Source organism: Benincasa hispida, chromosome 6, assembly GCF_009727055.1.
Source record: "Benincasa hispida cultivar B227 chromosome 6, ASM972705v1, whole genome shotgun sequence".
In the NCBI taxonomy this organism is placed as follows: Eukaryota; Viridiplantae; Streptophyta; class Magnoliopsida; order Cucurbitales; family Cucurbitaceae; genus Benincasa; species Benincasa hispida.
In genome coordinates this window covers 25,150,838-25,172,803 of record NC_052354.1, presented here as the reverse complement: position 1 = coordinate 25,172,803, position 21,966 = coordinate 25,150,838, and the positions used below count along the sequence as shown (strand labels likewise).

The 21,966-nt window shown below is 32.8% G+C and overlaps 1 protein-coding gene and 2 pseudogenes across 2 annotated transcripts in view; 2 read left to right on the top strand and 1 right to left on the bottom strand.

Annotated features, from left to right (window-relative positions):
* Positions 1-18,620, bottom strand: part of LOC120079074 (dynamin-related protein 4C-like) — a 29,579-nt gene extending 10,959 nt beyond the window's left edge. Inside the window, exons 1-2 of one of the 2 annotated variants that reach the window (XM_039033268.1) lie at positions 18,469-18,605; positions 7,815-8,012 (exon numbers count right to left, since the gene is read on the bottom strand). The gene's annotated coding sequence lies outside the window, so the exon portion shown is untranslated. Of the gene's footprint in view, positions 1-7,814; positions 8,013-18,468 lie in introns of both variants that reach the window. The other variant, XM_039033266.1, reaches the window with a different exon arrangement.
* LOC120079077 lies at positions 1,595-7,599 on the top strand (annotated as a pseudogene).
* LOC120079076 lies at positions 8,022-18,462 on the top strand (annotated as a pseudogene).
* Positions 18,621-21,966: the final 3,346 nt, after the last annotated feature.

Sequence of the window (21,966 nt, the reverse complement as noted above, 5' to 3'; positions counted from 1 at the left end):
AGGGAAGAAACTCAGACAAGTATGGACAATATGCATTTGTTGATGGGAACAAGGATGCAACAACTAGAACAATTTTTCACCAACAAACCGTGCAACACTTGGAAAATAGAGGAGACGATAGATAGAGGATACAAGAACAAAATCCAACTAAAAAAGGTGCAAGAAATCAAACCAGGGATCGCAATAACTCCAATGAAGGGATTAGAATGGGAATCTAGGGACAAAGATTTCAAGAATTGAACAATCAAGATCAAGATTCTAAAATTTCTTCTGATTATGTTGAGACAATATTCCGAAGAAAGAAACCTTGCAAGGAGAAACCAATGCCAAGATCAAGAACATGATCAAGATTATAAAACGAAGATCTTGAAGCATTTTTGGATTGATTAAAAAAACAACTTTTCATTGATAATAAAGACTTGTTTGGATTCTAGGAGAGAATTATCCTTCCATTCGGTTTGTAAGCTTTTTCTTGAGTTTAGAGAGATTGATTCTTCAACTTGTAGGTTGTGAAGATAAGATCAATTTTATCATGAAAAATTCGAAAGAGTCTCGACGTGCTTAGTAGTGCGTATACATAACACATAGCTCTATAGCGGAATTAGTCACTCACGTATGCAGTAGCTTCAGATCGATACCCCAACCATGTGATCGAGACCTACAATTCTTGTTGCACCTTGTCCCAAAGTCAATTCTATGGCTATCTTTCACTCATAGGAAATCTTTTGGAATCTTTGGCTTCTAACTCTTGTAGACTCCGATTAAAGACTCAAGCTCCTCATTCCTCTAAACGTTGGCTATAGGATAAGGGAATGGAAATGACTCAACGAATGGTTGAATGTTGAATCTCTCATACTAAATGCTTCAAATGAAGGGTGACCTCTATAAATTTTGGAAGCCCTGTATGAGTTTGAGCTTAGTTTACTTTAGACCCTACCTTTTGGGTTGGTCTTAATCTAATAAATTTTAATAAAAATTATTTAAATTTAACCCAATTAATTATAGTAAGTATGGGCTACCGACTAACTTAGCTTCATCGCATGGCATAATTTGACTAGACTAGCTAACATTGCCCAATGGATCAATGTGTAGACAAGTGGTGCAATCATTTAGTTTGCCAACTTTCCCGTCTTTTAATTTAATTAGACACATGTAAATTTATGATTGGTTTCAAATTTATTAGTCATTAATTTAAATTAATGACGTGGAAATTTTTTATTTGCCAAAATTTCTCACAATGAGATTTTGATTTTGGAAATTTATGCAATTTTATGAGATCTTATGCTTTAACGTGAAATTTTTGTTTATATTTTGTTGTGAGAAAATTGGTAAAAGAATTTGGACAAAAGAGAGAAAAATGAGAGTATTTAGATGGAAAAAAACCAGGATATCTATGACCTTATTACCATTTCGTTTTTGTGTTTAATTATTTAAAATTAAGCCTGTTACCTCCCAATTTATAACCATGATTTACATTTTCTGTAAGTAAAAGAGTTGAATTCTTAGCCAATTCAAACAAAAAAAAGTTTCTAAAAAACTATTCTTTTTTTCTTTTAATTTTCAAATTTTAGCTTATTTTTTGGAAACATTAGTAAAAAGTATATAATAAAGTAAGAAATTTAAAAGTGGAAGAAGTGCTTATAGGCTTAATTTTTAGAAATAAAAAACCAAAAAAAAAATAGTTACCTAATAAAACCCATACAATTTGTTTTAAAACGGGTTATTTTCGAATACAAGAAGCAAAAAAAAAAAAAAAACAAATTGATCAGAATACAAATGATAGGAGCATTTTTAAACTTTATCTTTATTATAAGGTTAAGAGTATTATTGTAACTTTTGAAAATTCAAAAATATTTTGAAATGAGTATTAACAATTTATGTCCATATACTAGCAATTTGCGTCCATATATTGGGTATTCTTTAACTTTTTTTTTTTTCCCTAATTCTAGAGTATTTTTTAAACTTTCGAAAGTTTAATAGTATTTTTTAAATAAAATACCAATGGTTTTCATCTAAAACTAATGAGAAAGGTTTTTTGAATTTTTTTTAATTAAAAAAAGTTTAAAGGTGATATTTTTGAAACCTTTGAAAGTTTAAGGATATTTTTGACATGAAGTACAAAATATTTGGTATAATTTAGCATCTATCTACCATTTATTAAAAAACTCAAAGATGAAATTAATAATCATGATATCAAATTTTGATAATTTGAATTAGAGGTTGGTTTCAAATGTAGGAAAATGAGACAACCTATTTACAAATATCAAAATGTCACTATTAGACACAATCTGATGGTGACATTTTGCTATATTTGAAAATATTTCTAACAATTTTGTCATTTAAAATAATTATCCTCAAATTAAATTAATGGCAAGTTTTTAAAAAATGATGAGTGCATAGAGTGAGATAAATGAATAAGCATAACGGAAACCCCAAAATTATTACAACAATTTCAATCTAAAAAAGAGATGAAAAATTGGAACAAAATTAAATTAGACTCTTTGAGAACATTTTTCAGAATTATTTGAAAATAAAAGTTTGACAATTCTTTTAACAAAAATTAAACGAGCAAGTGCACATGCAAACCATCATCTCCATGCCTATTCTAAGTTTTCTATAGCAATTTAGACAAATTTTTAGGTACAACGATATAGACATTTGAACCTTTGACCTCAAGTAAAATAATATATGTCAAATATCGTTGAGCTATATTCAAATTGGTATTATTTACACTTTTATTATTATTACTACTTGTTTTTTAGCACAACAAATGTGAAGTATGAACATCAAAACCTCCATCATCACAGGAATGATGGTGTGTAAATTTAAAGTGTGTCTATATTTATGAGATAATAAGTTGTAAACATAAAGACAATTATAACGGATTATATTCTTTTATAATAGCATGACATCTCAAGTTAGGTAAGTTTTATTTAGTATAATAGGGGTAGGGATTTGAACCATACACCTCATGGTCACTAACACATACTATATGTCAGTTAAGTTATACTCGTTTTTTGTCAAGTTACGTAAGTTAATACATGGGTCATGTCATATGAAATGGATAGTTTTTAATCTTATAGGTGAATCCATTTACCAAAGAGCTTAGCTCAATAGTAATAGACATGACCTTCCTCCGTAGAGGTCTAAGGTCTAATCTCCCATCCCCACAGTTGTTGCATTAATAAAAATTAATAAAATATAATGTGATGTCATATCATCATTTTGTTAATAAATTCGATAGTAAAAATAAGATTTGAAGAGAAAAATAAGAGACAACATAGATAAACATGAAAAGATTAGGGACAACCAAAAACATGTCTGAACATTAAAGGCAAGCGATTAAGGACAACCAAAAACATGTCTGAACATTAAAGGCAAGCTTTAATATTTAGCCTTTAGTTTAATATACCAATTTTGCAATCAGAAATGCAAGCATTAAAATCATGGCCAATAAAGAAAACTTCACAATAAAGAGAGATTCATGCTGGTCAAGGTTGCCAATTTTAGAGGCTAAAATTTACATGGCATAGTTTTAAAAGACCCAAAAAGTTTGCTTGAGTAAAATCATCAATCAAATAGAGCAACAGTCAGCAAATCAACAGCCTTAATTTCTGCAAAAGTTGTTATGAGAGCCACAAATTCTACAAACCCACCCATTATCATCCATTTCAATCCCATATATAAACCTTAACTCATGATCTAAACTGTACAAATAATGGAATCTAAACCTTGAGAAACAAGGGGTTCTCTTTTTCCTTTTCTTTTGATCTTTTGTATATTCAATTTCTGTTTATATTTTTTTGTTGAAAAAAAAAAAAGAAAATTATCTTGTGTTAAAAATTTAATAATTGAAAGACAAACAAAAAGATGGCAGGAGGTGGATTTGTTTCTCAAGGTGGTGGTACACACCATGAGGGAGGGGTCACTACTTTTGTTATTGTCACTTGTCTGGTTGCCGCATGGGCGGTCTCATCTTTGGATATTGATCTTGGAATTTCAGGTTGGAATTGTTTTCTACTCATTCTTTTATATCTCAAAATAATATAAAAATTGTTAAATGTTCGTGTTTTTTGTCATTCTAATGTGAAATTCAATCTTTTCAATGAACAAAGAAAGAAACGATGATTAAAATATATGCAACGACACATGTAAAACAATGGATCTCTCCAAATCTCCAATATGATATGGTATGATATCGTTCTTTCTTTGTTTCTTTGTCTCTTCTCATCAGGTGGAGTGACTTCAATGGCACCCTTCCTCAAGAAGTTTTTTCCATTAGTTTTATGAACAAGAAGTCAATGCATCAGGAGGGAACCAGTACTGCAATTTGATAGCCCAACTATGACGTTATTCAGTCTTCACTATACTTGGCAGCACTAGTTGCTTCCTTCTTTGCTTCAACGGTAACTAGGGCGTTTGGAAGGAAAATGTCGATGCTCGTTGGCGGTTTAGTATTTTTGGTGGATGATCTTCTTAAATGGTGCTGCCGTCAATGTTGAAATGTTGATCATCGGTCGTTTGTTGCTTGGTGTTGCATTGGCTTTGCCAATCGGTAATGGTTATCCTACAATCATATATCTTGTAATCTTTCACACCGATCAATATCTGAAGTACACTTTTCTTATAATGCAGTCCTGTTTCGCAGTCTATTCTATCGGAAATGGCACCGGCGAAGATTCGAGGAGCCCTAAATATTGGTTTCCAAATGGCCATTACCATTGGCATTTTGGTTGCCAATCTTGTTAACTATGGAAGGCTCAATTAAAGATGGTTGGGGGATGGAGGGGTTTCTTTAGCTCTTGCAGCTGTTCCAGCCATAATGATGACTGTGGGAGCATTCTTTCTACCCGATACTCCTAACTCAATCCTCGAGCGAGGCGACATGGAGAAGGCAAGACAGATGTTGAAAAAAAATTCGGAGGTTTGGAATTAACGTGGACGAGGAATTTCAAGATCTCGTCGATGCATTGTGAGGCTTTTCAAAGAAAGTGCAACACCCATGGAAGAACATCATGGCGACCAAGATACAGGCCTCAACTCGTCATTTGCTGCAATCATCCCATTCTTCCAACAACTTACAGGAATCAATGTGATTACATTTTAACGCACCTGTTCTCTACAAAACTCTAAGTTTTTGGTGACAGTGCTTCACTCATGTCTGCTGTTATATCTGGTGCCGTTAACGTCTGCAACAATCGTATCTATTGCTACATGTTGACAAATTTGGTAGAAAGGCTCTGTTCCTTGAAGGAGGCGCCCAAATGTTTATCTCGCAGGTAATAAACTCTGCATTAAAACTAACACTAATCCAAGAAGTTTAAGTTGATCCAAAATGCTAGCGATGCTAGTGACCTATATATTTTAATATTTTATAGAATATTCCTATTACTCTGCCCCAACAAATCTTTATTCATACTCCTTTAAATCATAAAGACTATCCAACCGACACAACTTTGCATATTCCTAGATTGCAGTGGGAAGTATGATATGGAAAAGCTTCGGAGTCAATGGTGAAGGAACAATGTCAGGAGGACTAGAAGCAGATATCCTATTGGCTTAAATCTCATATATGTGGCAGGATTTGATGGTCTTGGGGCCCGTTGGGTTGGTTGGTACCAAGTGAAATTTGCCCGCTAGAGATCCGATCAGCTGGACAAGCAATAAACGTGTCTGTGAACATGTTTTGGACATTCATCATTGGTCAACTGTTCCTTTCGATGCTTTGCCACATGAAGTTTGGTCTCTTCTATTTCTTTGCCGGTGTTTGTGGCAGTTATGACCATTTTCATTTACTGGTTCTTGCCTGAGACCAAGAATGTCCCAATTGAGGAAATGAACATGAGTGTGGAAGGCACATTGGTTTTGGGGGAAGTTCATTCCAGAAGATGCAGTGATTGGCTCTCATGTTAGTATGGAGCCCTATGGCAAGGGTGTCTGAAATAGAAGTTACAAGAACAACAACAATGAGATTTGTTTTGTGCTTTGAACTGAGATTTTTGGTAGAATAGGAGATAATTACAATAAGGAGAGAAAGTTGTCTTCATTTTGATTCTGAATGAAATTGCATCTCACAGTTTTGATTAACTCATTTTAAGGCTCTCAATTTGAGTGTATTTGGGAGTGCTTTGTAATGATGTCGTAATAAGCAACTTAGTAAAAAAATATGATTTTGATTTTTGGTTCTATACTCTCTCAAAGTGCTTCCCAATCAATCACCTACACTGAAAGCACTCCACGATTGTGGTTCCTCACAAAGCACTTGAGAATGATTTTGAATTTTTCTCGAGAAACAATTTACATTCCTTCTCAACATGGAAATTTATTGTGGGAGGTGTGTTTAAAAAAAAAATCATTTTAGCTTCCTTCTTCCTAAAGCTCATAGAAAGTTCTCTAGGGAGACCAAACAGAAACGAACAGAGATTTAGAGACTGCGCAAATATACTCAACATGTAGTGATCATAACAGTAACACGAAGTGATGTGAAGAAAAAGAAAGATAAAATTTCCCTCATACTGATTTTTGTATGATTTTTATAAGGAAGCCAACAGAAAAGTGCAAAGAAAACAGAAGAATCTCAGAACAAACACAAACAAAAACATGTAGATGGTGTGTTCTGATGTTTCCAGGGAGCTTATTGTGTTTTGTTCGGTTTCGTCGTCCTTTATCCAATAAGGAAAAAACAGAAGTTGCATGACTCTCCTTTCTTTATTGAGGGATGTTGTGGTTAGGCAAGAGAGAGGATCTTTGTTGGTGGAGTCTACCCTTCTAAGGGGTTTTTTATTTTTCAATATTTACTCAATCTTCTTTGTTGGTGGAGTCAAAGTTTTTTCGTGCTTTGGAAAGTGAAAATATCAAAGAAGTTGAAGTTCTGTATTTGGTAGGTCATTCATGGAAGAATTAATACCTTGGAAAGGTTCTCGAGGAAGATGTCGTCCTTGGTTGAGCCCCTTTTTTACATTCTTTGACGGAGGATGGAGGAAGACTTGGATCATTTATTTTGAAATCGTACTTATGTCTGTTCGATTTGGAACATCTTTTTTGGAGCATAAGTTGAGTTAGTAATTATCATCTGGAGTGAGTTAGAGTTGAGTTAGTAATATCATCTGGAGTGAGTTAGAGTTAAGTTAGTAATATCATCTGGAGTGAGTTAGAGTTTATCTGTGTTTGGAGTGTTGAGTTGAGTCAAAAAGTCTGTTGCAGAGTTGAGGTATCTAGTATAGTTTTTCTAAATAAAATTGATTTTGTCTTTTTGTCTTTTTCTTTTGTTTTTTTGTTTTTGTTTGTTTTTTTTTTTTTTTTTTTTTTTTTTTTTTTTTTTTTTTTTTTTTTTTTTTTTAACTATACACATATTTTCTAACTTTTTTAAGACAAAAAAAAAATTCCATTTCTTCTCCATTCTTAAAGCATAACAAATTCTCTACAAAGTGTTCATATATTAAACACAAAATTTTGAATTTAATTTTTTAGCACTCAACTGTATGACATATTTTTTCTCCATTGGAACCCAAAATATCTAATGAAAAAAACCCTACAGATTTAGCATATTCTCAAAAAATCAAAACTCAAAAATCCATTGAAAGAAAAAAAAAAAAAAAAGCTCTACAGATCCAAAATCGTTGGCAAATTGAACATACAAGGAACAATAAACCATGAGGAGAAGATAGATCCAAAACTCATAACAGTAATGTGAAGAAGAGAGAAGATGAGAGAGATATCAATGGAAGTAATGTGAAGAAATGGGTAAAAGTGAGAGAGAGAAACGATAGAGGAGAGTAATGAGGGAGTTAAAAGGAGGGTTAGAGAGAACTCACCGATTTAAAGGGTGTTGAGAGGAAGTAAAACGGTGGATTATTTTATTTTATCAGTGGGCCAAATGCTGGGCTTTTTTTTTGCTCACCCAACTGAACTCTCCCAAAATTACCAAATGCCCCCTTAGTGTGATGATTGAGGAGTACCTTTTCCATCCGTCACTTAAAGGGAGAGGGCATTCTTTAGCCTATTGAAAATTCCTAAAAATCATTGAAAATGTCATTCATGATTTTTTTGAAATTCTGATGGGTATTCTTTAGCCAAAATGCCATAAAATTCCACTCCTATTGTCTGAACGAAACACTAAAAGTTGTTTTGGATTTATCTTTTTTAGAAATTTGGATTTGCCAAAATCTTGATTTCTTATCAAATTTTGAAAAGATTTTTGCAGTTTAAATGCATTTGAGTAAATCTTGTTTATTGGGAATTGGATATCTAATCCATTCTAAAACTTTGTTCAAACGTTTGTAATTGATTACTAACCTGAGAAAGCCTCGTTCTTTTTTCAACTTGATTGTTGACGTAGAATGCAACACATGACCATGGGCTCTTTGAAGGCCCGATCATTTTTTTATCTAGGAGGTTTTGTATCTCTATTTTACAATGATTCAAAAGTTCCGAATTGTTCCCACTTTTGTTGATAACTCTAATTCACTGAAACCATTAATATATAGAAGATCAACGATATGCTTCTTCCTTTTCCAAAAGGCATTTGGGATACCTGAACAAACTTTTGATTTGATCTTGGTCTGGAGGTCTTTGATATTACTTTGGATAATAGCTTCTTGAAGATTTTCTATTCTTTTGAAGCTCAGAAGAACTGAGTCTATTACTATCTCCTCTTGATGAGGTTAATTCCTTTTGGCACTTCTAGATTTCCTATCTTGTGAGGTATTACTAGAGTAATAAATTTGAACATTACTTCTCGTCCAATGATTCGACAACTTATCCTTCGTTCGGATATTTTTATTGGGTAGTTGAATTAGGAATGAGGTTCCTAAAATCAATTCTTGCTCAAGACCTTTGACTAATAAGAGAGAATTAACGAAACAAATACCCTTTATTGCAGATATGAACATTTGTCAATTTGTATTGTATCATCATTATTTTTTCATTTGCACTTCAAAGAGATTCTATTATCTTTTCCAAGTATATTGTAGGAATCAATCCCTGCTGTATGCAATTTTGATCTGCTCCTGAATCAATTAATGCCCTTAGCATATGTGGGAAGTCTTGAACTTTTAGTGTTATCATAGAGTATAATTTCTAGTAATGAATCCTAGTGATATGATTGAGAAATCCTTGCTCTTCTGCAGGTTTAGGTATTTCTTGTTCTCTTACCTATCTACTTCTGTTGTATTTTGAGATTTTAATCCTTCAATCTCATTTTTGATAGTTGAGATTTCAACATTATGATCAAAGCGAATCTGGGTGATTTCGTGCTTGAGTTGTTTAATTTCATATTATAAGTCTTCAACGGTAACCTTTTTGGGCTTTTGAATCCTTTTGAGGATTATGTAGAGATTGTAGGGTTCTAGACTTTCTCTTACTATAGATGTATCAATTGGTTACTTTTCCAATGAAACTGGAATAAGTACTTTTGATTGTTTACATTGCAAACATGCGAAGCAACCTGCTCTGTCTTTTTCTACTTCTACTTCATTATGTGATACCCCGTTTGGTCTGGTTCACTCTGATATTTGGGCGGGCCCTGCACCTACTCCTAATGTCAATGATTACTATTTTTGTATTATTTATTGATGACTATTCCCGTTTTACCTAGATATACTTTCTTAACTATCTACATTGAGTTTGCCAAAATGATCCACACCCAGTTTTCGCACACCATCAAAATTCTATTTGATAACAATTCATGTTTCTCCCAGTTTTCGCACACCATCAAAATTCTATTTGATAACAATTCATGTTTCTTGTTTCTTCAAAAAATGAAACAGAAACTTGTTTGATAACTATTTTTTGTTTCTTGTTTTTTATTTTTTTTGTAACAATATAATATTTTTAAAAAAAAAGATATGTCATACATTAAACATTAAAAAAGATATTATCGAAAGTTTTTATCATCTGATATAAGTAAATCACAATGAACTAATATAATAGCAAAGTTGTATCCTATCCTTCATATGTTGCTCAAATTTGATTGGCATCTCTAACTCAAATCATTTGTCTTAAATGATGTCAAGTCAAATCAAATTTAATTATATTATTCTGTAAATGTCGTGGTTGTAAATTATTTTTTAAGTTAAATGAATGTCTTAGTCAACAAAATTTATGTAAATCTAAATATTGGAGAATTTTAAAATTCAAAATTAAAATAAAATATAAATATTGTAGAATTATTTTTGTAAATAACAAAATTAATAAATAAAATATAAAAGAGGGAAATAAATATTAAAAAAATATATAAAAGTGCCGGTCTTAGGAGTTGACCACAACCAAAAGGTGAAAGGATAGTTTGGGTATACATGAACTAAACAAGCCAAGGATGAGTTTTGATAAAATGAAGGAGCATTATTTTTTTTTTTTTTTTTTTTTTGGATAAGAAACAATGATACCCGACCTAGTGATCAAAGATCATAAATTCAACAATGGCACAATCGTAAAATACCCAAGAAGTTGAATGAGTAAAAATTATCAGCAAATTAAAATCACTGTCAACAACTTTCCAAACTAATTAACAGCCTTAATTGCAGCAAAAGTTGTTATGAGATCCACAAATTCAACAGATCCCGGCGATTAACAACCACTTAATGCGCTATATAAACCTCAAATCTTGATCCAAACCGTACAAATAATGAAAAATAAATCTAGAGAAACAAGGATTTTCTTTTCTTTTTCTTTTTTCTTTTGTATGTGCATTTTTCGTTTCTGTTTATACTTTTTTTGTTGAAGAGAACAAAAAAGTACATATATATCTTGGGTTAAAAGTAAAAAAATTGAGAGAAAAGTAAAAAGATGGCAGGAGGTGGATTTGTTTCTCAAGGTGGTGGTACACACCATGAGGGAGGGGTCACTACTTTTGTTATTGTCACTTGTCTGGTTGCCGCAATGGGCGGTCTCATCTTTGGATATGATCTTGGAATTTCAGGTTGGAATTGTTTTCTACTCATCTTTTATATCTCAAAATATATAAGAAATGTTAAATGTTCGTGTTTTTTGTCATTCTAATGTGAAATTCAATCTTTTCAATGAACAAAGAAAGAAACGATGATTAAAATATATGCAACGACACATGTTAAAACAATGGATCTCTCCAAATCTCCAATATGATATGGTATGATATCGTTCTTTTCTTTGTTTCTTTGTCTCTTCTCATCAGGTGGAGTGACTTCAATGGCACCCTTCCTCAAGAAGTTTTTTCCATTAGTTTATGAACAAGAAGTCAATGCATCAGGAGGGAACCAGTACTGCAAGTTTGATAGCCAACTACTGACTTTATTCACGTCTTCACTATACTTGGCAGCACTAGTTGCTTCCTTCTTTGCTTCAACGGTAACTAGGGCTTTTGGAAGGAAAATGTCGATGCTCGTTGGGGGTTTAGTATTTTTGGTGGGTGCGATCTTAAATGGTGCTGCCGTCAATGTTGAAATGTTGATCATCGGTCGTTTGTTGCTTGGTGTTGGCATTGGCTTTGCCAATCAGGTAATGGTTATCCTACAATCATATATCTTGTAATCTTTCACACCGATCAATATCTGAAGTACACTTTTCTTATAATGCAGTCTGTTCCAGTCTATCTATCGGAAATGGCACCGGCGAAGATTCGAGGAGCCCTAAATATTGGTTTCCAAATGGCCATTACCATTGGCATTTTGGTTGCCAATCTTGTTAACTATGGAACGGCTCAAATTAAAGATGGTTGGGGATGGAGGGTTTCTTTAGCTCTTGCAGCTGTTCCAGCCATAATGATGACTGTGGGAGCATTCTTTCTACCCGATACTCCTAACTCAATCCTCGAGCGAGGCGACATGGAGAAGGCAAGACAGATGTTGAAAAAAATTCGAGGTTTGGATAACGTGGACGAGGAATTTCAAGATCTCGTCGATGCATGTGAGGCTTCAAAGAAAGTGCAACACCCATGGAAGAACATGTTGCCACCAAGATACAGGCCTCAACTCGTCATTTGCTGCATCATCCCATTCTTCCAACATCTTACAGGAATCAATGTGATTACATTTTAAGCACCTGTTCTCTACAAAACTCTAGGTTTTGGTGACAGTGCTTCACTCATGTCTGCTGTTATATCTGGTGCCGTTAACGTCCTTGCAACAATCGTATCTATTGCTACAGTTGACAAATTTGGTAGAAAGGCTCTGTTCCTTGAAGGAGGCGCCCAAATGTTTATCTCGCAGGTAATAAACTCTGCATTAAACTAACACTAATCCAAGAGTTTAAGTTGATCCAAAATGCTAGCGATGCTAGTGACCTATATATTTAATATTTTATAGATATTCCTATTACTCTGCCCCAACAAATCTTTATTCCATACTCCTTTAAATCATAAAGACTATCCAACCGACACAACTTTGCATATTCCTAGATTGCAGTGGGAAGTATGATATGGAAAAGCTTCGGAGTCAATGGTGAAGGAACAATGTCAGGAGGACTAGAAGCAGATATCCTATTGGCTTTAATCTGCATATATGTGGCAGGATTTGCATGGTCTTGGGGCCCGTTGGGTTGGTTGGTACCAAGTGAAATTTGCCCGCTAGAGATCCGATCAGCTGGACAAGCAATAAACGTGTCTGTGAACATGTTATGGACATTCATCATTGGTCAACTGTTCCTTTCGATGCTTTGCCACATGAAGTTTGGTCTCTTCTATTTCTTTGCCGGGTTTGTGGCAGTTATGACCATTTTCATTTACTGGTTCTTGCCTGAGACCAAGAATGTCCCAATTGAGGAAATGAACAGAGTGTGGAAGGCACATTGGTTTTGGGGGAAGTTCATTCCAGAAGATGCAGTGATTGGCTCTCATGTTAGTATGGAGCCCTATGGCAAGGGTGTCTGAATTAGAAGTTACAAGAACAACAATAATGAGATTTGTTTTGTGCTTTGAACTGAGATTTTTGGTAGAATAGGAGATAATTACAATAAGGAGAGAAAGTTGTCTTAATTTTGATTCTGAATGAAAGTGCATCTCGCAGTTTTGATGAACTCATTTTAAGGCTCTCAATTTGAACTTTTTATCGGTGTATTTGAGAGTGCTTTGTAATGATGTTATAATAAGCAGTTTAATAAGAAATATGATTTTGATGTTTGGTTCTATCCTCGCTCTCGAAGTGCTTCCCAATCAATCATCTCCACTAAAAGCTTCCCAATCAATGACCTGTACTAAAAGCACTCCACAACTGTGCTTCCTCACAAATTTATTATGGGAGGCGTTTTGGTATGTCCAAAGCACTCGCACAAGGTTTTTTTTTTTTTTTTTTTTGAATTATCATTGTAGCGTTCCATCTTCCTAAGGTTCATACAAAGTACTCTAGGGAGAACCAAAAAGAAACGAACTGAGGAGATTTAGAGACTTCATGAATAAACTCAAACGTGTAGTATTGATCATAACAGTGGCACCAAGTGAAAGGGAAAAAAAGAAAAAATTTCTCTCATACTGATTTTTGTAAGATTTTTATGAGGAAGCCAACAGAAAAGAGCAAAGAAAACAGAAGAATCTCAGAACAAACACAAACAAAAACATGTAAATGGTGTGTTATGATGTTTTTTGGGAGCTCCTATTGTGTTCCATTCGATTTTCGTCGTCCTTTATCTAATAGGGTCACAACAAAAGTTGAGGGTTTTTCTATTTTTCAGTATTTACTTGATCTTCTTCCTATAGTTGCAAGTTTTTTTGTTCTTTGGAAAGTGAAAATATTGAAGAAGGTGAAGTTCTTTATTTGGCAGGCCATTCATGGAAGAATTAATACCTTGGATAGGTTCTTGAGGAAGATGTCGTCCTTGGGCCTTTTTTTTTAATTCGATCACTTATTGTACGATTGTACTTACTTCCGCTTGATTTGGAACATCTTTTTTGGGGGTGCTTTGACTAGTTAGCCAAGCACATAGATTTTAGTGTTATGATCGAGTTCCTTTTTTCCATCTCCCACTTGAAGGGAGTGGGCATTCTATAGCCTATTGAAAATTCTTACAAATCATTCTAAATGTCATCCGTGAATCTTTCAAATTCTGATGGGGCATTCTTTAGCCCAAATGACATAACATTGGAAGCTGTTTTGTATTTATCTTTTTCAGAAATTTGGATTTGCCAAAATCCTAATTTCATATCAAATTTTGAACAGATTTTTGCATTTGAAATGCATTTGAGTAAATCTTTTTTGTTGGGAAATTTGATATAATCTATTCCAAAAATTTGTTCAAATGTTTGTAATTAATTACTAACCTGGGAACGACTCGTTCTTTTTCAGCTTGATTGTTGATGTAGAACACAACACATGACCATGTGTTCTTTGAAGGTATGATCATTCGTTGCTGTAGCAGGTTTTGTATCTCTATTTTATAATGATTCAAAAGCTCTAAGTTCATCTAAATTTGTCTCACTTTGGTCGGAATCTCTAATTCACTAAAACCTTTAATATATGGAAGGTCAATGATATGCTTCTTCCTTTCCCAAAAGGCATTTGGGATACTTGAACAAATTTCTGATCTGATCTTGGACTGGAGGTCTTTGATCTTATTTTGCATAATAGCTTCTTGACGATTTTCTTCTCCTTTTGAAGCTCAGTTGTTCTTTGAGGAACACTAAATCTATTATTGTCTCCTCTTGATGAGTTAGTTCCTTTTGACACCTCTAGATTTCCTACCTCATGAGGTACTACTAGAGTAATAAATTTGAACATTACTTCTTGTCCAGCAATTCGGAAACTTATCCCTAGTTCGGATATTTTGAATATAGTTGAGTTAGGAATGGGGTTCCTAAAATTAATGCTTTCTCCAGACCTTTCACTAATAAGAAAGAATTAATGAAACAAATACCCTTCATTATAAATATGAGGATCTGTCAATTTGTATTGTATCATCATTCTTTGTCCATTTGAACTTCAAAGAGATTATGTTGTCTTCTCGAAGTACGTTGTAGGAATCAATCCTTGTTGTCTGCAATTTTGATATGCTCCTGAATCAATTAATGCCCTTGGTGTAATTGAGAAGTCTTGAATTTTTAGTGTTATCATGGAGAGTCATTTCTGGTAATGAATACTAGTGATATGATTGGGAAATTCGCTCTTCTGTAGGTTCAGGGATTTCTTCTTCTCTTTCACTGTCTTCTATTATATTTTGAGATTTTAATCCTTCAATCTCATTTTTGATAGTTGAGATTTCAACCTTATGATCAAAGCGAATTTGGGCAATTTCGTGCTTGGGTTGTTTAATTTCAGACGGTAAGTCTTCATCTGTAACCTTTTTAGATTTTTGAATCCTTTCTCTTACTCTTGATGTATCAACTGGTTTCTTTTCCAACGAAATTTTGAGTGTCTCAGGGACTAATATTTTTAAGTTCACATCCTTGACTTCATTAGCTACTTTGAATAAAACCTTATTCAGCAGTTAAGACATTAGTATAAGCTCCTCCCCTGGTTCTTATTCCTTCATTAGGCAGTTCCTCAGAGTCATAATAATTTGAAGAATCTGATTTCGAGTTTAATCTATTGAGAATCTGACATTTTAATTCTTCATCGATCTCAAGGTCATTGACTTTCTGTTTTCCCAGACATCAATTGGTGTAATGTCCCGCACCTCTGCATTTGTAGCATCATATTCCTTTTCCTTTTTCATTAGAAGCTCTTCTTTTATTGAATTTCCTCTTTGAAGTTACTCCCTTTTGGTAATCCCTTTTGGGTGTTTTAGTGATAAAGATGATATTTCTTTTGTTGAAACTAATCCATGTATGACCTGAATTTTGGTCTATGGTAACTTGTCCTTCTATGCGATGCCTTCTTTCTCGACATTGCGGGTGATTCTATTCTTCCACATCCATATTGCTCACAGAAAAGGGTCATCTCTTTTTTTGTGAGAGCTTAAGAGCTTTTGGATTTTATTCTACACTTTGATCTCGTTGCAGATTTCCAATCCTTTTTCTACTATGAAGGTAGTGAGTTGACCATAAGTGAGATCATCCCATGGTATCTCATGCTCATACTCTTTGTTTAGATAGTTGTACACTCTTTCTGACATAAAACTTGGAAGGTCGTCTATAAAATATTCCTTCCATCTTTGTTGACTTGACTTTGGTTATGAACATGTCTTTAAACCATTTGAAATCTCTCATCTTTGTGCACCCGGTACATGGTTGGGCTTCCAACAAAGTTGAAAGCAATGCTGTAAGCTAGGTGTTTTACTACATCTTGATCCTCTTCCTCAACTACTACCTCTGTGGTGGCTTCAGATCTTTCTACTTTGATTTTTTGGTGTCTTTCTTTGAAACCTTATGGTTCAAGATTTTGTGTACTTTTCAAGATTTTGTGTACTTTGTCTATATTTAGGTAGAAATCCCACCATACTTTGAGTGTTCCGATGAATCCTGCTACTATAAGTTGTGTAGAGTTTAGCGTGGTTCGTCTGCTTGTGTTATATAGAGACAAAGGAGACTGGCATGAGGCCTTTGGGTTTTGGGAAAAGGAATATGAAGAATGTCATATAGATGATGTGGGAATGAGCTATGTCTGATTTTAATTTTCCTTTTCCTTACCAGTTACGATTCATCTTTTTTTCTTCCTAAGACTCCATCTGATAACCATTTCATTTTTAGTTTTCCATTTCTAAAAATATGCCTACTTCCCTCATTTCATTTTGACATCCTTTCAAGATTGTTCTTTGACCTGAAAAGAGATTTTTCTAGAAAGTACTCACTCCCTCATTCTTGACGAAGAGTATAAGGAGTAATGGTTTGTGGTTATTGTTTTCTTGTTATGTTCTCTTGTCTTAGAAAAAAAATGGAAGTAGTGTTTATAAGCTCAAATTTCAAAAATATAAAACAAAAAACAAAATGGTTATCAAATTGAGTCATGAATGAAGACTCAATATTGAAGTTGATGCCTTCTCTTCTCATTTTGAGTCTCTTTGGCAGTCATGTCAGATTCAAGGGTGGGGTTCATGGTAATTTATAATTCTATTTAATACTTTTAAACTAGGTTAAATAATATTTTTGTTTCCCAAAATTTCATGGAAATAACAATTTAAACTAGGTTAAATAACCAATTTATAACAATTTAGTTCTTATACTATTAATTTGGTAAAAATTATGTCCAAGTTGTAAAAAAGGTATTATAAAGATTTAATGGAATTTCTTAAGTATGTAAATCAATAACCTGATTAGGAACTAAATGTGTTTATAAACTACCTTATAAAAAAAATAGTGTTAATAAACTAGCAAAAGCAAATATAACTCAACTAGAGATGTCCATTTAACTACGCAAGGGATGCAAGCCTCAACTCGTCATTTGCTACGTCATCCCATGCTTCCAACAGCTTACAGGAATCGATGTGATTACATTTTACGCACCGATTCTCTTTAAATCTCTAGGATTTGGTGATAATGCTTCACTTATGTCTGCTATTATAACCGGTGTTGCTAACATCCTTGCAACAATCGTATCAATTGCTACAGTCAACAAGTTTGGCAGAAAGGCTCTGTTCCATGGAGGAGGGTTTTTGGCAATCGTATCTATGCTAACGTCCTTGCAACAATGGTATCTATTGCTAACGTCCTCTCGATGCTTTGCCACATGAAATTTGGTCTCTTCTATTTCTTTGCAGGGTTTTTGGCACTTATGACCATTTTCACTTACTGGTTCTAGCCTGAGACCAAGAATGTCCCAGTTGAGGAAATGAACAGAGTGTGGAACACACACTGGTTTTGGTGGAAGTTCATTCCAGAAGATGCAGTGATTGACCCTCATGTTAGTATGGAGCCCTATGGTAAAGGTGTCTGAATTAGAAGTGACAAGAACAACAACAATGAGAGTTGTTCTGTACTTGGAACTGAGATTTTGGTAGAATATGAAATAATTACAACAAGGAAGAGGAGAGTAAGGAGTTGATTTAATTTTGATTCTTAATCAAAGTTAACTCATCTCACAGTTTTGATGAACTCATTCTAAGGTGCTCACTTTGGGATTTGAGAGTGCATTATAGTGATGTTATATAATAAGCAGTTATATTGATGTTTGGTTCTATACTCACTCTCAAAGTGCATCCCAATCAATCATCCCTTCTGAAAGCACTCTACAAATGTGCTTCCTCACAAAATTCACTTATTACCATTCCTACTCAACTTGAAAATTCAAAGTGGGGAGGTGTTTTGGCATTCCCAAACCACTCCCACAAATTTGTTTCCAATATTTTCATCTTCCTTCTTCCTAAAACTCATACAAAGTTTTGTAGGGAAGCAAACAGAAAAAGAACAGAGAAAACTAAAGTCTCCAAGCATAAAGACGAACAGGTAGTGATCATAACAGTAACACCAAAGAAAAGAAAATTCCACCAAACAGAAATTTCAAGGGAAACAAATAGAAACATGATGATCACACTAAAGTAAATGTAAATGCAACAACAAAGAGAAAGAACCCATTTCCAGAAAGCAAAAACAGAGATAGAAAGTAACCATTAAAGAGTATAAAATGCACTTACAAATTTGAAGACCCTGGAAGAGAAAGAGGAAGAAGATGTGTTTTCAGTTTTGAAGCAGAAGTAAAGTGATTTGTTTGACTGTGTATTTATGGAGAAAGGGAAACAATGGGTTCTGGGAGAAGAAAGAATATGAGTTATGTCATTGAGATGACGTGGGAATGAGCTATTTCTCTGCTTTTTAACCTCTTTTTCTTTTCCGTACATATTATGTATTTATTTATTTATTATTTTCAGACGTCTTTTAAATATACAAAAATAAATCAAAATATTTATAAGGATTAGCAAAATTTCACTCTATCTACGATAAGCTGCAATAAATTACTAGATAAATATAGATAGTAGTTTATGTGATATTTTAATATTATTTATAAATATTTTTAATATCTTTATCATTAAAATATTTTTTTTTTTTTTTTTTGGGGTAAATCTTTGGTTTGCATTATTGGAGTAGGGGTTTTCTTGGAGGCGAAGATTGAAGCTTGGTAATGAAGTGAAGTGATTGAAGTTGATGGCTCCTAACCTCACTCTTGATTCTCTTTTTGGAGTCATTTCGTGTCATCTTTAAGGGTGCATTTTGCGGTAATTTCTAATATTATATATTCTTTTTAAATGTACATACATATATTTATATATATGTAATTATATTTGGATTGATGTCGTATACTTATCTTAAGAGTAAATTAGAATCGTAATTAAAAAGTCACTAATGATGTTTGTTTTATATTATTAATAAATAATGATGTTTATTTTCATTTATAATAGGAATGAAATTTGAATGATTATCAGAAGAATAATTACAAATATAGTAATTAGACTCAAAGTATTAGCAGATATAGTATAGTGTAAAAAAAGTATAAATATGACAAAATTTAGATTGTCTATTAGTGATAGACCATATCACTGATAAAAGTCTATCACTTATAGACTTTGCTATATTTACAATATTTTTTTTAAAAAATGTTGGTATACACTTGGTTATCAAAATATTTGCAATGTCCTTTATATTCCTCATCAATTTAAAATGCATGAACTAAAGAACTGCCTTCTTTTTCTTACTCATTCAATTTTTTATTTTATTTATTTATCAATTTATTTATATTGGAAAGAAATTTATAAGAAAAAAATATTGTATGAGAATATATATATATATATATAGAAATATTATTTTAAATGATAAAATTGTTGAAAATATTTACAAATAACAGCAAAATATCACTGCGATAAAATATTATATGTGTTTATCATGATACAGATAAACACAAATAATAATCTACGTTGCTTAAAAGTGAAAACTTGTAAAAGAAAATAGCCTCGAATCTCCAAGGCTAAGTGTTTTGTGAGTTTAGCTAGCAGCATTTCTTAGCATAATGAAACAATAGCGGCAATGGATGAACCTCGAGGTGGAACAAGGAAATTTAAGAGAATGGTTAAGTTAAAATCATATCCCTACAAGAAAGCTCAAGAATTACCTTTTATCATGAAATTTAAAGTAACAATGGCCGATTCATTTTATTATTATTATTTTTTTTAATCAAATCTAAAGTTGGGTATTGATCAAAATTATCATAAATTTCATGTGAGATGTTGTCCCAATTCATATCATCATTTTTATTCTCCTATCAAATTATATTGCGGATAAAAATTTAAATTTATTTCAAATTAAAATTTGGTTATATTTCAAATTTCATTCCAAATTCAAATAATCCAAACTTAAGTTTTTATCCTCAAGTCAAATTAAATTGTGGATAAGGTCTCAAGTTTACCTTGAATTTTAGTTTGACCATATTCTGAATTTCAAACTTAGGTTTTATCCTCTATTCCAAATGCAGAACATGTGTCTTGGATATAGGAGTTCAATTTCATTCCAAATTCAACTTTGAATAAGTAGTACAAATTCTACTAAAATTCAAATCGATGTTTGTCATAAGAAAGAGAATAAAAAACTTTTACTTAAATTCATGTTTTGATAAAGTAGCATAATTGCAATATATATGTATATAAAAAGAATATAAAATTTTAATCAAGCTTACTAAATTCATACTTTGATTAAATTGATACATCAAATAGAACAAACGCAAGAATATACAACTTGTTATTTGATTCAAACTTTATCGGGGCATTTAGAGAAAACACAAATTGTCATCAAATTAAAGAAATGCATGGACCAACCAAGACCAAGCCCCCCCTCCCCACAATGATATGATATTGTCTACTTTGTGCATACATTCTCGTGGTTTTATTTTTAGAATTACCTAAATGGTCTTATACCAATAAAAATAAGTGTCCTTACTTATAAATCTACGATCATTTTTTCTCTAACTAATGTGAAATTTTATCCGTACTTGATGAAAGTTTCAATTATAAAGATAATTGCCAATAATGTGTTTTTGTTTTTAACAAATCAAAAAGTTGTGGTAAATTTGAAACGAACCACATCCATAAGAGTAAAAAAATTAATTTGTACTAAAAAGAATTAAAATTCTCTTTTTCTTTTTGGGGTCACGATTTAGCTTTTTTTTTTTTTTAATGATAAAATAAAAAAAATGAATAGAAATGGGTATCTTTTATTTAGGACCAATAAACAAAAGGGCATCAATAATATAATTATATATATATATATATAAGATGATTTAGGGATGGGATGAAGTTGCATGGTTCCTTCCAACGGTCAAGACAAAAGAAGAATAAATAATATTTTCTATTTGCTCTTGCCTTTTCCTTTATTCTTAATGGGGAAGAGTTATTGGTGGTGGACTTCACTTTTTCAAAGTCATGAAAGAAAGAATTTAGGAAAAGGAAAAGGAAAAGTATGCATGAAAGTGACTTTTGAATTACCTTAATTTGCAAGTATCATTGGAAGAGAAAGAGAAGTGGAAAAAGGAGGTAGGATTGGTATTTCTCTCCTTAAAGAAAAAAAACAAAAGGGTAGAAAAAATTGTACAATCTTTCAAATATAGAGATGATACTAATTCCATCCACAAAATTTAGTAAAAATTTGCTCGAGTAGTTTTAAAAACCCATGCCTTAAGCGCTTCTCTCATCTATGATGATTGTCTATCACTGATAGACAATAATAGTATATTATCACTATCTATCAGGACTACATAGTCACTGGTAATCTTTTATCATTGTCTATTAGTATTAGATTCTTATCACTATCTTAGTAATAATGTATCTTCTAACTTTAAGAAACAATACTACAAGAAAGCACCCCTTTTTTTATACTTAAAATCGCCAGAAAATGGGGAAAAAATGCATCAGGAGATCCACTCTCGACGACTAACTAGTCGTCGGGAGTTTGGTCGAGATATATTCGTTGGGAGAACATCTCTCAACGTGGCAACATATGCCGTCCGGAGTTTATGTCAAACTCTCGACACTTGATATACAGCGTCGAGAGTTTGGAACTCCTAACACATGTACAAACATTGTCGAGAGTTCTTAAATCTTCCGACAACTAGTAAGTCGTCGGGAGATAGCCATTTTTTTATTTTTAAT